Genomic DNA, 12,053 nt, shown 5'->3' on the forward strand with positions numbered 1-12,053 from the left:
AAATTCTTTCTTTGGCTTTTGACTTTTGACAATTTAATTATATTTTGTCTTGGTGTAATCCTATTTATTCTACTTAGGTTCAATTTATTTAGTCCCTTAGGCCTCAAGGATTTGGTTATCCATTTCTCTTCCCAGGTTTAGGAAGCTCTCAGCTATTATTGCTTTAAACATACCTCTTGTCCCTTTCTCTTTCTCTTCTCCTTCTGGAATTTCCACAAGGTGAATATTGTTTCTTTTCATTGTATCTTATAGATCCTCTAGGCTTTCTTCATTTTTCTTTTTCTTCTTCTTCTTCTTTTTACACTCCTCTAAGTAATTTCCAATGTCCTATCTCCCAGGGTGCTAATCCTTTTGTCTGCACAGTCGAGTCTACTTTTGAGACTCTTGAATTCTTCAGCTCAGTTTTTGGATTTTTCAAATGTAGGATTTTTTTTTTTTATGGTTGTTACTTCCTTATCATACTTCTCATTTTTTTCCTGCAATTTTTTTCTAATTTCATTTAGTTATCTGCGTTTTCTTATAATTCACTAAACTTCCTTAGGAGGATTGTTCTGGACTCTTTATCTGACAGTTCATAGATCTCCATTTCTTTAGGGCCCTCCATTAGTTTCTTTGGGTGATGTCATATTTATCTGATTTTTTTTGGTGATCTTTGATTCCTCATGTTGGTATATGTGCATATGAGTAATCAGGCTCCTTTTCCAGACTTTACATGTTTGCTTGGCAAAGACAATTCTTTACCTGTCAGTTCAGTTTGGGTTTCTGGATGTATCTGTTCGTAATGTTTTTCAGCAGGTGGTATATACTATCATGGTCTACTTTGGGACAAGGCAAATGGTTTGAGCTTTAAGGATGGGGATGGGTTGGGGGTGGTGAGTCACTGACTAGGGAGCAGTTGGGTAGGACTGCTGGCTTTGTTCCCTACTCAAGTGAGGCTGTAGTACTACATTCAGTCATAGATGGGGTTGGGAACTAGCTTCCCTACCCCAGCAAGACAGCAGGCCGGGGCCCAGGCCCTATACAGCTCATTATTTGGGGACCCAAATCAGGCTTCAGTGTGCACTTAAGTCCCTGGTCAGGTGAGGCCAGCCATCTGTTTAGCTCTGCAGATGGAGAAACCACAAGCTGTGCTCTCTGTTCAAGAGTCATTATATCTAGGACAATTGAATGGGCTACACAGCTTCTCATGTGCTTTGGTTGAGTTTTCTGGTTGGACAGGCTAAAGGCTGTATTCAGTAATGAGGCTACGAATTAGATTTCCTGCCTGGGCACAGTAGGGAGAGGCTGCTCTAAAGCTGATAAAGCTCTGTGTTGTCTTAACTCAAGGTGACTCACATACCAAGTTCCCTGGCCAAACAGAGCCACTGGCTTTGTTCTTCAAACTATCAGTTCTGTCTGCCCTTCTCTCAGTGTGAGTACTGCTGGGCCACATAGCTCTCAGATGTTTTTGCCAGCCTTTATGGTAGATGGGACTAGAAGACACACTCCACAGCAGGTTAGGGTATGACTCAGTCCCTTTGCCTGGGTAGGAGAGGAAGGAGAGACACTAGGCTATCCTCAATTTCCCAAATAGGCACTCTGGTTGTGAGGGGATGGAGCTACTCTCAGCACTGTCTGTGAATTAATGCCCCTGCCTGTGCATAATATGGGAACAGTCCATGATCTGCACTGGCTTTGCTCTGGAACAATCAGCTCTACCAGCTTGTCTCTCAGCTAGAGCACCACTGGACTGCATAACTTCCAGTTGTCACCAGCCCTCTTCTCAGATGGAGTCACTCTCCACAGCATGTAGGGCTCTGACTCAACCCATTGCTTAGGTATGCACAAACTCGGCTCTAGGGCCAGCAAAAACTCTTTGCTTAAGGATCCAATTCAGGCACATCTGCACCCTTCCAAGTTCCTGGGTGAGGGTCCATCTCCAACTTGGTTCTGTAGGTAAGCAAATTTACTGGTTGGTATTACCACTTGGGCACTGCCAGTATGAACTCAGTCTTCCAAGATCCAGGTACTGGTAGTTGCAAGACCATTCCCCTCCTGTCACATTCAGATTCCCAGTGGCTGAGCCCTGCATATTCTTCTGCAATCCTTACGGTATGAGATCAGATTAGAGGCTCACACAAAATGAACCACTTCGTTGGGGAGGCTGGTTGTCCCCCTGGGTTCTCACTGGGGGAATCAGAGCTTCAGGACAGACCTCTCTGCATGGTCCTGTGCTGTCCTAGGGGAGGGGCAATGCAGACAACATGTAGTGTTGCCCTTACCCTTCTAATGTAGTCTGTCTTGGTCTGTCAGTTACAGGGAGGTGCTTCAGCCTCACCCCCATCTTCTAAGATTCTCTCAGTGTCCTCTTGTTCTCGAATAATTGTTTGTTAGTTGTTCTTGTGTAGGGGACCAAAGTAAGAACAATGCTGTCATTCTTGGTGCCACCTTGGTGATGTCACTACATTTTCTCCTTAAAAAAAAAAAAAAGTTTGTGGACAGATGTCTGGGTGGCTAGTCAGTTAAGCAGGTGCCTTTCGCTCAGGTATGATCCCAGGGTCCTGGGATTGAGTCCTGCATCGGACCCCTGGCTCAGTGGGGAGCCTGCTTCTCTCTCTGCCTGTGCTCCCCTTGTTTGTGTTCTCTCTCTTTCTGACAAATAAATAAAATCTTAAAAAAAAAATTTAAATGTTTTTGGTGAAAATACTTAAGATCTATCCATGAAGTAAATTTCAAGTATGCAGTAAAATTTATGGTGACATTGTTGTACCTTCTATCTCCAGAACTTAATTATCTTGTATAACTAAAATTTTGAACTCCTTGACCAACATCTCCCCCTTCCCCCACCCCGATCCCCAAAGTATTGACCATTCTACTCTCTACTTCTGTGAGTTTGAGTATTTTGGATTCTATATATAAGTGAGATAATGCAGTACTGTACTTCTGTGTCTGACTTATTTCAGTTAGCATAAGGTTAGCATTCCAGGTTCATCTACGTTGTTGCAAGTGGCAGGATTTCATTTTTTTTTTAAAGCTGAATAATATTCCACAGTGGAATATTTTTTCCAGTTTTAATAAGATGTAACTGACATAGAGCACTGCACAAATTTGAGGCATACGGCATAATGACTTGACCCACATACAGGAGGAAATGATCACCACAATGAGTTTAGTTAACATTCATTATCTCATATAGTTACCCTTGAAAAGTTTTTTCCTTATGATGAGAACTTTAGAATATACTCTTAGCAAATCTCAAATATATAGAAATATTATATATAGAAATATTATAATATAGAAATATTAACTATAGTCATATAGAAATATTAACTATAGTCATCATGTTGTAAATTATAATTCCAGGATTTACTTATCTTACAACTGGAAGTTTATACCTTTTGACCAATTTCACCCAAATCCTCCCAAATGGTCATTATAAAAACAATATATAGTATCACAGAATTTATTTACTTATTTTTTTAGGGAAAAAGAAATTTAATTAATATGAGTAGAAATCAGTATAATAGTGATTTAAGAAGAAGGAAGTTTATCAACGGTGTCCATAATCTTAAAGCTTTTATATGATTAGATAAAAACACAAAACACTGACAAGATTGATCAAAAAGAAAATGATGAAAATAACATAGGAACAAATGTTATTGGCAGTAAAAATATATTTTTTAAAGATTTTATTTATTTGTTTGACAGAGAGAGATCACAAGTAGGCAGAGAGGCAGGCAGAGAGACTGGAGGAAGCAGGCTCCCCGCTGTGCAGACAGCCCAATGTGGGGCTCAATCCCAGGACCCTGAGATCATGACCTGAGCCGAAGGCAGAGGCTTTAACCCACTGAGCCACACAGGCGCCCCGGCAGTAAAAATATTTTAAAACTTTAGATTTAATTACAATTCCCAGAAAAATAATTATATTTATTCAAAGGATTAATAACCATTATGTAAATAAATTTATTAGCAAAATTTAGCAACAAAATGTAGAAAAGTTCATAGTGAGTCACAATAAAGCCTTAAGTTCTACAAAGGATTAAGTTGTTTTATTGAAAAACTGGATAATACTTTATTTTTTAATTTCTATTTGTTTTGGATAAGAATACTTTAGAAAAAACATGATTTATGAATATGGATACAAACATCTTAAATATAAATTCAGAGTACAAACGTGGTTGAAAACCACTGCGTCTTTCACCTCAGGCTGTTCACAACTTAGTATCACAGATTTTAAGTCCAAAAGTCTCAAAGAAATTGACTTTGCTGTCACCTTCTCCAGGATCTCAAATAATAGCTGCAGCAAGAGTCAGGGTCTGGAATTTGACAGAGTATCCATTTCATTTTTTGAACACTGCTTCCCTATATTCCTCTTTTATTTCTTCTGTCTATTGTCAATGTCCTGCTTGTTAAATGCGGAGCCTCTTACTGTTGCTACTAGCTCACTGAAAGCTTAACCTAGGAGTCTTCATTAATAATGCTAGAAAGTTTGCCTCATGTAACAGATGCATTGTGTAAGCACATTGTTACCATAAAATATCTCTAGGCATCACATCCAAATGAAAGTATAATTTTATATGAAAGATAAAAGATAAAGTTACCTTTGTGTCTTTCCCCCCTCCTGCTGAGACTTCTATAAAAACAAAGGCATATTTTTGGATTGTTCCTCACATTTTGTAAACCTTTGAGAAATGGTATTCACTAGAAAGTTCTAGAGAGTGCCCAACGTAAGTTCCATCTGAATAGGGAAGTTTCTGCTACCACAAAGAATGACATAATAAGAAATGAATAAGTAGCGAAGTGTTTTGCTAATACCAAAATCATTACTTACCTCAAATGGCATATCTAAAACATTTTTCAAATGAAATCTTGAATGTGACTATGCTTTAAATCTATTAGGACAAATTTGAAATAATTTTCCTGAGTTATTGTGGTGTGCATCATTCCTGATTGCTTATGGAACTGGGCTATAATTTTGTTTAGTTCTCTATAAAATTAATGTTCTACATTTTTACTGATCTAACATACATGCAGAAGTATTTAAAAGAGAGCACTGCAGGCGCAAAAAAGGGGTATGCACTAGAAAAATTGTAGGGAACATGCAGCCTGCACAACAGTTTCCTCTTTCCTTTTCACCATGGTTTTTAAGAAGCTAGAATAGTTCCTAACTTCCTAGCTGGTATTGTTACAACTAAATTATTACTTCCCTAAAACAAAGAGTCTTAATGTTAAGACCTCAGGTATTTCAAAAGGACAGTTTAATTTTTTAAATTTTAATTTTCTTGACCATATACACAAGCAGACATACAGCAGCATACCTGTTTTTATTTTACTGTATATTTTATCCATAGAACTTTTATAGTATCAAAATTAGAAAACTTAGAGAAGAAAACAGGAAAGTAATTTGCAGCCCTTATTTTTAGCTGGCTCATTTTGCTATTTTTACATTCAATGTTTAAATTTGTGCACATGCACACCAGTTTCTCTAGAAATCTTTCCTGCTTCATCTCAGACTTTCCTTCTTCCTGAAATGCATCCTTTAAAAAAAATTTTAGGAGGATTTTTGGTCATAAAATGCTCTTCTTTATCTGAAAACATACTTATTCCACTCTCATTTTGACACAGTTTTGCTGGGTACACTGTTATAAGCTGAAAGTCATCTTCTGTTGACACTTTGAAGGTATGCTTTCGCTGTCTTCTGATTCCTATTGCTGCTGTTGAGAAATCAGCTGCTAATCTACTCATTGTTCCCTTGGAGGTGACCTTCATTGCTCTGTCTTTCTATCAATATATCTATTTATTTGGGAGGTAATAAATAAAATTTCCCTGCAATATGTCTAAATGCTATTTCTTTTTTATGAATGTGATTTATTTATTCTGCTTATAATTCACTGGGCCTCTTGAACCTGAAAAACAATGTTTTCCTGAAGTCTGGATATGTCTATATTCACATATCTATACATATATTAAAATATATAAATATATATATAATATTTTAATATTTCTTCTCCCATATTACTCAGCCATAGAAAAGAATGAGATTTAGTCATTTACAACAACATGGATGGGCCTAGAGGATACCATGCTAAGTGAATGAAGTCATTACAAATGGAATCTAAAAAAACAAATGGACAAAAAAGTAGAAACAGACCCATAAATAAGGGAACTGATGGTTGCCAGAGAGAAGGGGGGTAGGGAAACAGGTACAGTGGAGTAGAGGGTACGGGCTTCTAGTTATAGAGTGAATAAGTCACAGCGATGAAAGGCCTGGTATAGGGAATATATAATTACCTGAAACTAACGTAATTGTATGTTGACTTTTCTTCAATAAAAAAGATATTTTTGATTTCCCTATTTTCTATATTCTCCTTCTATCTTCATGTTGCTTTCTTATTTTCCATGTTAAAGTTCTGATGCATTCTGGGTAGTATCTTCAGATTTATCTTTCAATTCACTAATTCCCTCTTCTACTATCTCTAATCCACCATTTAACCCATCTATTGCTTTGTAAATTGCAATCATTATATTTTCTTCCTAGAAGTTGTATGTGGCTCCATTTACAATCTGCCTGGTCACATACTGATAGTCCCTTTTTTGTCATATTTTCAATTCAATCTTTTACTTAAATATTTCACATTTAGGTTTTTTTTTTCTTTTTGGGGGAGGGGCATCTCATGATGTTAATATCTGTAGTTCTTATAAGTCTAAGTCTGTTTTTTAAAATTATTTGTACATTTGTTTAATTTTTTACAAAGAACTTGTATATGACTAAATTTATTCTCAGGAAATTCTGAGGGGTTTATAATAAAGAATGCTTTCTTATGGAAAAGATTTGATTATTTTTGCTGGGTGTCAAAAGAGGCTACCAACCTGGGACCATTTTAATTTCTTGCTCTGGTCATGGGGAATGTATAAATTTCAACCCAGATCCATGTGATGATAGGTTATACATCCTATTATTTTTATTGTTTTCCTCCTGAAGCCATGACAGTGATAAACAGGTTTTTTATCTGCCTATGTTACTGCAGGGGATTTTCTTCAGGTCATCCATTCACTGAGACTATAACCACTTCATCTGTCTCAGTTTCATTCAGTGTGTGTTGGGGTGTGTCTCAGAATTAGTTCCTTCTACTTGTATGGGTCTTGGGACCTACGTTTTTGGAATCCAAATGCTATATAATATGCAAAATGCTAGGTTCCCTATCTTGGCATGTAACCCCAAAGCATCCACAATTCCTCATTTAATCACCTCTGATTTCAGCTTGGTGCTTTATTTTTGTTGGGAAAGGGTGGGAATCTTGAAGGTGTTCCTTACTTTCTTGCAAGCTACACAATACATTTAAAAATGTTTGTTTATTGTACTTTATCTAGTACCTAAGTGTTTAGCTCTGGGAGAGCTTTTCCAAAAATATTCTAGATTGCTATGCTGCCAGTGGATAAGTCAAAAACAGTTTAATTTTCAAACCCTTTTTTGTAAAAGAAGAAGAAGAAGGAGAAGTCATCAGAGTTCTTACCAAGTACAAAACCCTTACTGTCAGTGATTTGTAAATTGGAAAGATAACAACAAGAATGGTAGGTAAAATTTACTGTATACCTATTTGCCAGGTACTCATTGCATGTTGTCTCATTTCTCTAAGAATCCGGTAATATTATGTATAAGCTACAGGTGAAAGATGTGAGTCTTAGATTAATTCAGAGACTTTCTGAGAGTCACATAGTAAGTGGCAGGGATAGGTTTATCTGATAACAAACTCTTGTGTGCTCCCCCTCCCCCCACCTCACAAGGAGTTGGACTGTCTCTCTATTCATGCTCTGCAATCACAGAAAATAAAACCATTTGAAAAATGTTACCAGCTGTATTTTCTTTTAAGGTGCAAATTGATAAACTTTGTAGTAAGGAAACTTCTTCTCTTAACGATGTATCAAAAATTTGGCCAAAATCTGACAATCTCTTCAAAACTTATCAGATCAAAGAAGAGACAAAAATGAGAAACATTAAACAGTCAAGTTGAAAAAAGCTGTTTTCGGTCATTCAAGAATATCAGATAAGTTCTAGAAGCAATATATTTGTTTTGTGCTTTATTCATTGCCTTATCTCAAAAAGAACTTAAGATAGCTGACAAGAATGCATAAAATTCAAGATACAAATTAGAAACAGGTGAGGAAAAAAGAATCAAGAAGGAAAAACAGAGAAATAAGATTAAAATAAAAATGTATACCACTGAACTTGTTCTAAGACAGCTGGCAAATTTGGCTAAGGTCATCTTAAAAAAGGGCTGAGTAGTTATGAGTCACCATGTGTATATAATAAAAACAACCCAATTGTTCAGAAGCACAGATATGATTGATTCCTACGAACAGGATCAAAAGTTTCCCGCAAAGCACCTCATAAATAGGATGTTGTCTAATGAAAAGAACAACATCCTGATCATGTAACTGTGGCATTTTCTGAGAAAAGTGGGACTATTAGACATTATGCTGGGACAACAGGTATAAACTGAGACTGTCTCCCCAAAATCAAAAGGTACACTTACCCTGTGATTACTATAATAATCACAACTACATCTTTTATGAAGATATTTTATTATTGCATCCCTCAATACAGGCCGATGATTGCACACACAAATTAGCAGTTCAGTAAAAGCAGCTGTATTTGTGGTTAACATAACATGACTGGTTTTAACTTTCAGCTGATCTGGTTAAATGAAAGATTTTAGAGCACAGTGGAGCAGGAGTAATAAACGGGCTCAGTGGCAAGGGAATGAACATAAGACTGCCAAGTAGCCAGGTATAGAAGAAGAGGAAATGGTTAGCAAATAAAACACTTAAAAACAGTGTTTTAAAAAACAAAATCAATCTATAGTTGAATCTAGTTTCTAACTCACTGACAGTTGGAAATAATGACATATCCATATAGCATAGTTATTTGATGCCTATGCCATCTGCATTCAATATTCAATAGACATTTTTAAACTTTAACCAGGCCTTCACTTTTAAACTAATTCTTGCTTGTGTCTATCACTATGTTGAAAATATATTCAGGAGGGTTTCTAATTAAATTTGAAGATTTCTGAGTTAATTTTTGGCTTTTACAAGTAGCACGTTCTTTTGAATAGTAATCCTTACTGACTCAAAACTTTCTCTGACCCTTGCTTCTGAAGAAATGTGTTTTCTTGGCCTTTCAGTTTGAAGGACCTGTTTTAAAAACAGTCCATCCCATCAGAGGCTACATTAGTAAAAGTACAAGATTCCAAACCAGGGAACTAACAGTTAAAGGGGGACTGTAGTCTTACCTTACAGAATGCTGGTCATATCCCATCTAGTGCAGCTGATTGTCGTTGTCTCCATTACTAAAAGGAAAATTGACAAAGCATGGGACCCCAAATGGCGATGCTACCACTGTCCACTATTTCTAGGCTTCTTCCCCTTTCAAGGGACATTTTCAAGGTCTTGTAGCTTAGTCCCATCCCCACTTTTATCAACTCTAAGATGACCTGACCTCAAAGACATCGCTGAACAATTCGTCTGCTCATTCCTTTAGATGTACCTGTGTTCACATAGCTCTGGATAGTGGAGCAGGTAGACTTTCTCTTGTTCAAAACACATTAATCCATAGGATGTCACTTCTTCTGCCTTCTTAGGAATTCTTTATTGTTTATTTACACTCTACTCTGTATCTTCAACTCTTTCTTTCTCCTGGCTCTTTCCTGTGGACACAGAAGGAGGTCAAGCCTCCATGATCTTTATAGAAACCAGATTTGTTCTTGGTCCTCTAGTTTCTACATGAAGATAGATCTGCACTTACTTCCTATCCATGCCACAATCTCTGGCAATCTACATTCTCGTCCCTCCACTACTGAAATAGCTCTTGCCCAATGACTTCCTAGTTGTTTAATCCAAAGAACAATTTTTTCTTATCCTCACAGCACTGGTGACTGTTAACTTCTTCACAACTCTTTCCTCTCTTAGTTTCTGGGATAGTCCTATTTCTTGATTTTCTTCTAATATGCCTAGACATTCATTTTTAATAAATTTTATGAGCTGTTTGATCACCCCTTAATGTTGGCCTTCCTCTATCTAGTATATACTGGTTGGCTTCAACTGACACATAATCCCAAATCTGCAGTCTTAGACCGGTTCTAAATTCCTGATCTGAATATTCGAGTGCCTAGCTGTCCTCAAACTCAACACATCTGCAATTGAGCTTATCTGTCCCCCTCCATTCTCCCTATATTATTGCCTTTCACTCAATCAAAACAGTCATTTAGAAATGATCTTTGACACCTTCTCTTCTTTTCCTCCTATGTTTACATTTAGTTGGTCATCAAGTCCTAATTTTCTCTTCAATCATCTTTACTCTCCTACATCACTGCCCTAATTTAGAAATTTTAATTGTGCAGCATACTTTCAATAATTTCCCATTATCTTCATGACACATTTTTAATTAGCACGGCATCCAAAGCCATTCATATTGTAGTTTTCCCAAAGTAGCGTCTAAACTGAATACCATTCAGTACCATTCTCTTTCACCTTTCTCTGTATCATTCCTACCCCCATTATATAGTCCCAACATACTAAATACATGTCTCCTCCTGCAGGGTGTTTCCCTAGTTTCTCCAGACAAGATTAGGTGTTCCTCTGGTATATTCCCATAGCATTTTGGGTTTACTTCTATTAGGGCATTCATAACAACCATGCAACTGCTAGATTTACTTACTGGGATCCTTCTTTAAACCCACCAATAACAATAGATATCAGTTGTTGAAAGCTGTGTACCAGGCTCTGTATTAAGCACACTGCATGTATTATTCATTTAATCTTCACAACAATTCTAAGAAGTCATAACTAATGCTACCTTAATGCCAAGGGGAGGAAACTGAGCTTACAGTAGGCTAAACAACTTCCTCAGTCACAAAATTATATCCTAACCTTCTCGAGAGTAAGGATCTGTCCTATTTGTCTATGAAGAAAAATTGTTGGCCTATGTCACATGGTAGTTCCCCAACAAATGCTTATGGGTTGAATAAATGAATGAAGAGCACAGAGGACAAAACTGGAACCACAAAACAGAAATTAAATAGAGATAGATTTTAATTTAGTCTGTATTAGCTAAAACTGTCCAATGGAATGGATCACTCCAAAGACAGTTACATGTGGCACTTAACACACGGAAGTATATTTGTACATTTGCATTTTTTTCCTCCCTTGTGAGTAGGGGCTGTATCATACTTTGCTTTCATTCTTCAGAATCTAGCCAAGGGCTAGAGATGCTCAGCAGGTATTTGTTGAATGAACTGGATTGAGTTTAAAGGCCCTGCAAACTAAAAAATGGGTATTTGCCCTTAATACCATTCATTGAAAGTTTAACTCCCACGGTTCTTAATTTCTTCCCATTATTCTGCCTTTTCTTTCTAAACGACTTGAGAATAAAGACAAGGTAGGGAAAGGGTTTAGAGACTTCATTCGTTATTTGTTAAATTCCACTAGACTGTACATTCTGTGGGGGCAGGGACTAATACGTATCTTTTATCACATTATATCCTTAGTCTTGCACATAAAAGCTGTTCAATATTTCTTGGATGAAATACACATGCATATGTGCACACGCACACACACCCTGATGTTGTAATCTTTACTCCTAGAAAGGCCCCATGGAACCATATGCCATATAAGGAATTCCTACAGAGTGGGGGATTTTAACGAGATCAGTGTTGTTACATGAAAAAACTAGTTAAATTATCTACGTCGGAACCCCCAAAAAGAGAAATGGAGAAAGGAAAAGCAGAAAAAGCACTAAATCAAAACCATCATTCCCAAACCTGAGGCAAGACTCAGAGTAGTAAAAATCTCCCTCAAAGACCCCACACATAGTGGAAGAAACAGTGGCTGTATGACCTCTGAGGTCCTTGCCAAACTTAATATTGATTTTCATTTTCATTTATTGATCCTACATTTTGAAATGATAGGCCACCTTTTAATACACTGATGGTTCAATCTGGAACTTATTTTTTATATACTGTCCTAGGCACTGAGGATACAGTTGTAAAAAGAGACAAAGAAATTCTTAACCTCAT

General features: G+C 36.9%; 1 long non-coding RNA gene across 1 annotated transcript; it reads right to left on the minus strand.

Moving 5' to 3' along the window:
- Positions 1-1,309: 1,309 nt before the first annotated feature.
- On the minus strand, positions 1,310-5,914 carry LOC116593665. The gene is made up of 2 exons (XR_004286925.1): positions 4,581-5,914; positions 1,310-2,452 (listed from the first exon to the last, which is right to left on the minus strand). It is a non-coding gene; the product is annotated as an uncharacterized LOC116593665 (long non-coding RNA).
- Between the last annotated feature and the right edge of the window lie 6,139 nt (positions 5,915-12,053).

This window comes from Mustela erminea, chromosome 6, assembly GCF_009829155.1.
Source record: "Mustela erminea isolate mMusErm1 chromosome 6, mMusErm1.Pri, whole genome shotgun sequence".
NCBI classification, from domain to species: Eukaryota; Metazoa; Chordata; class Mammalia; order Carnivora; family Mustelidae; genus Mustela; species Mustela erminea.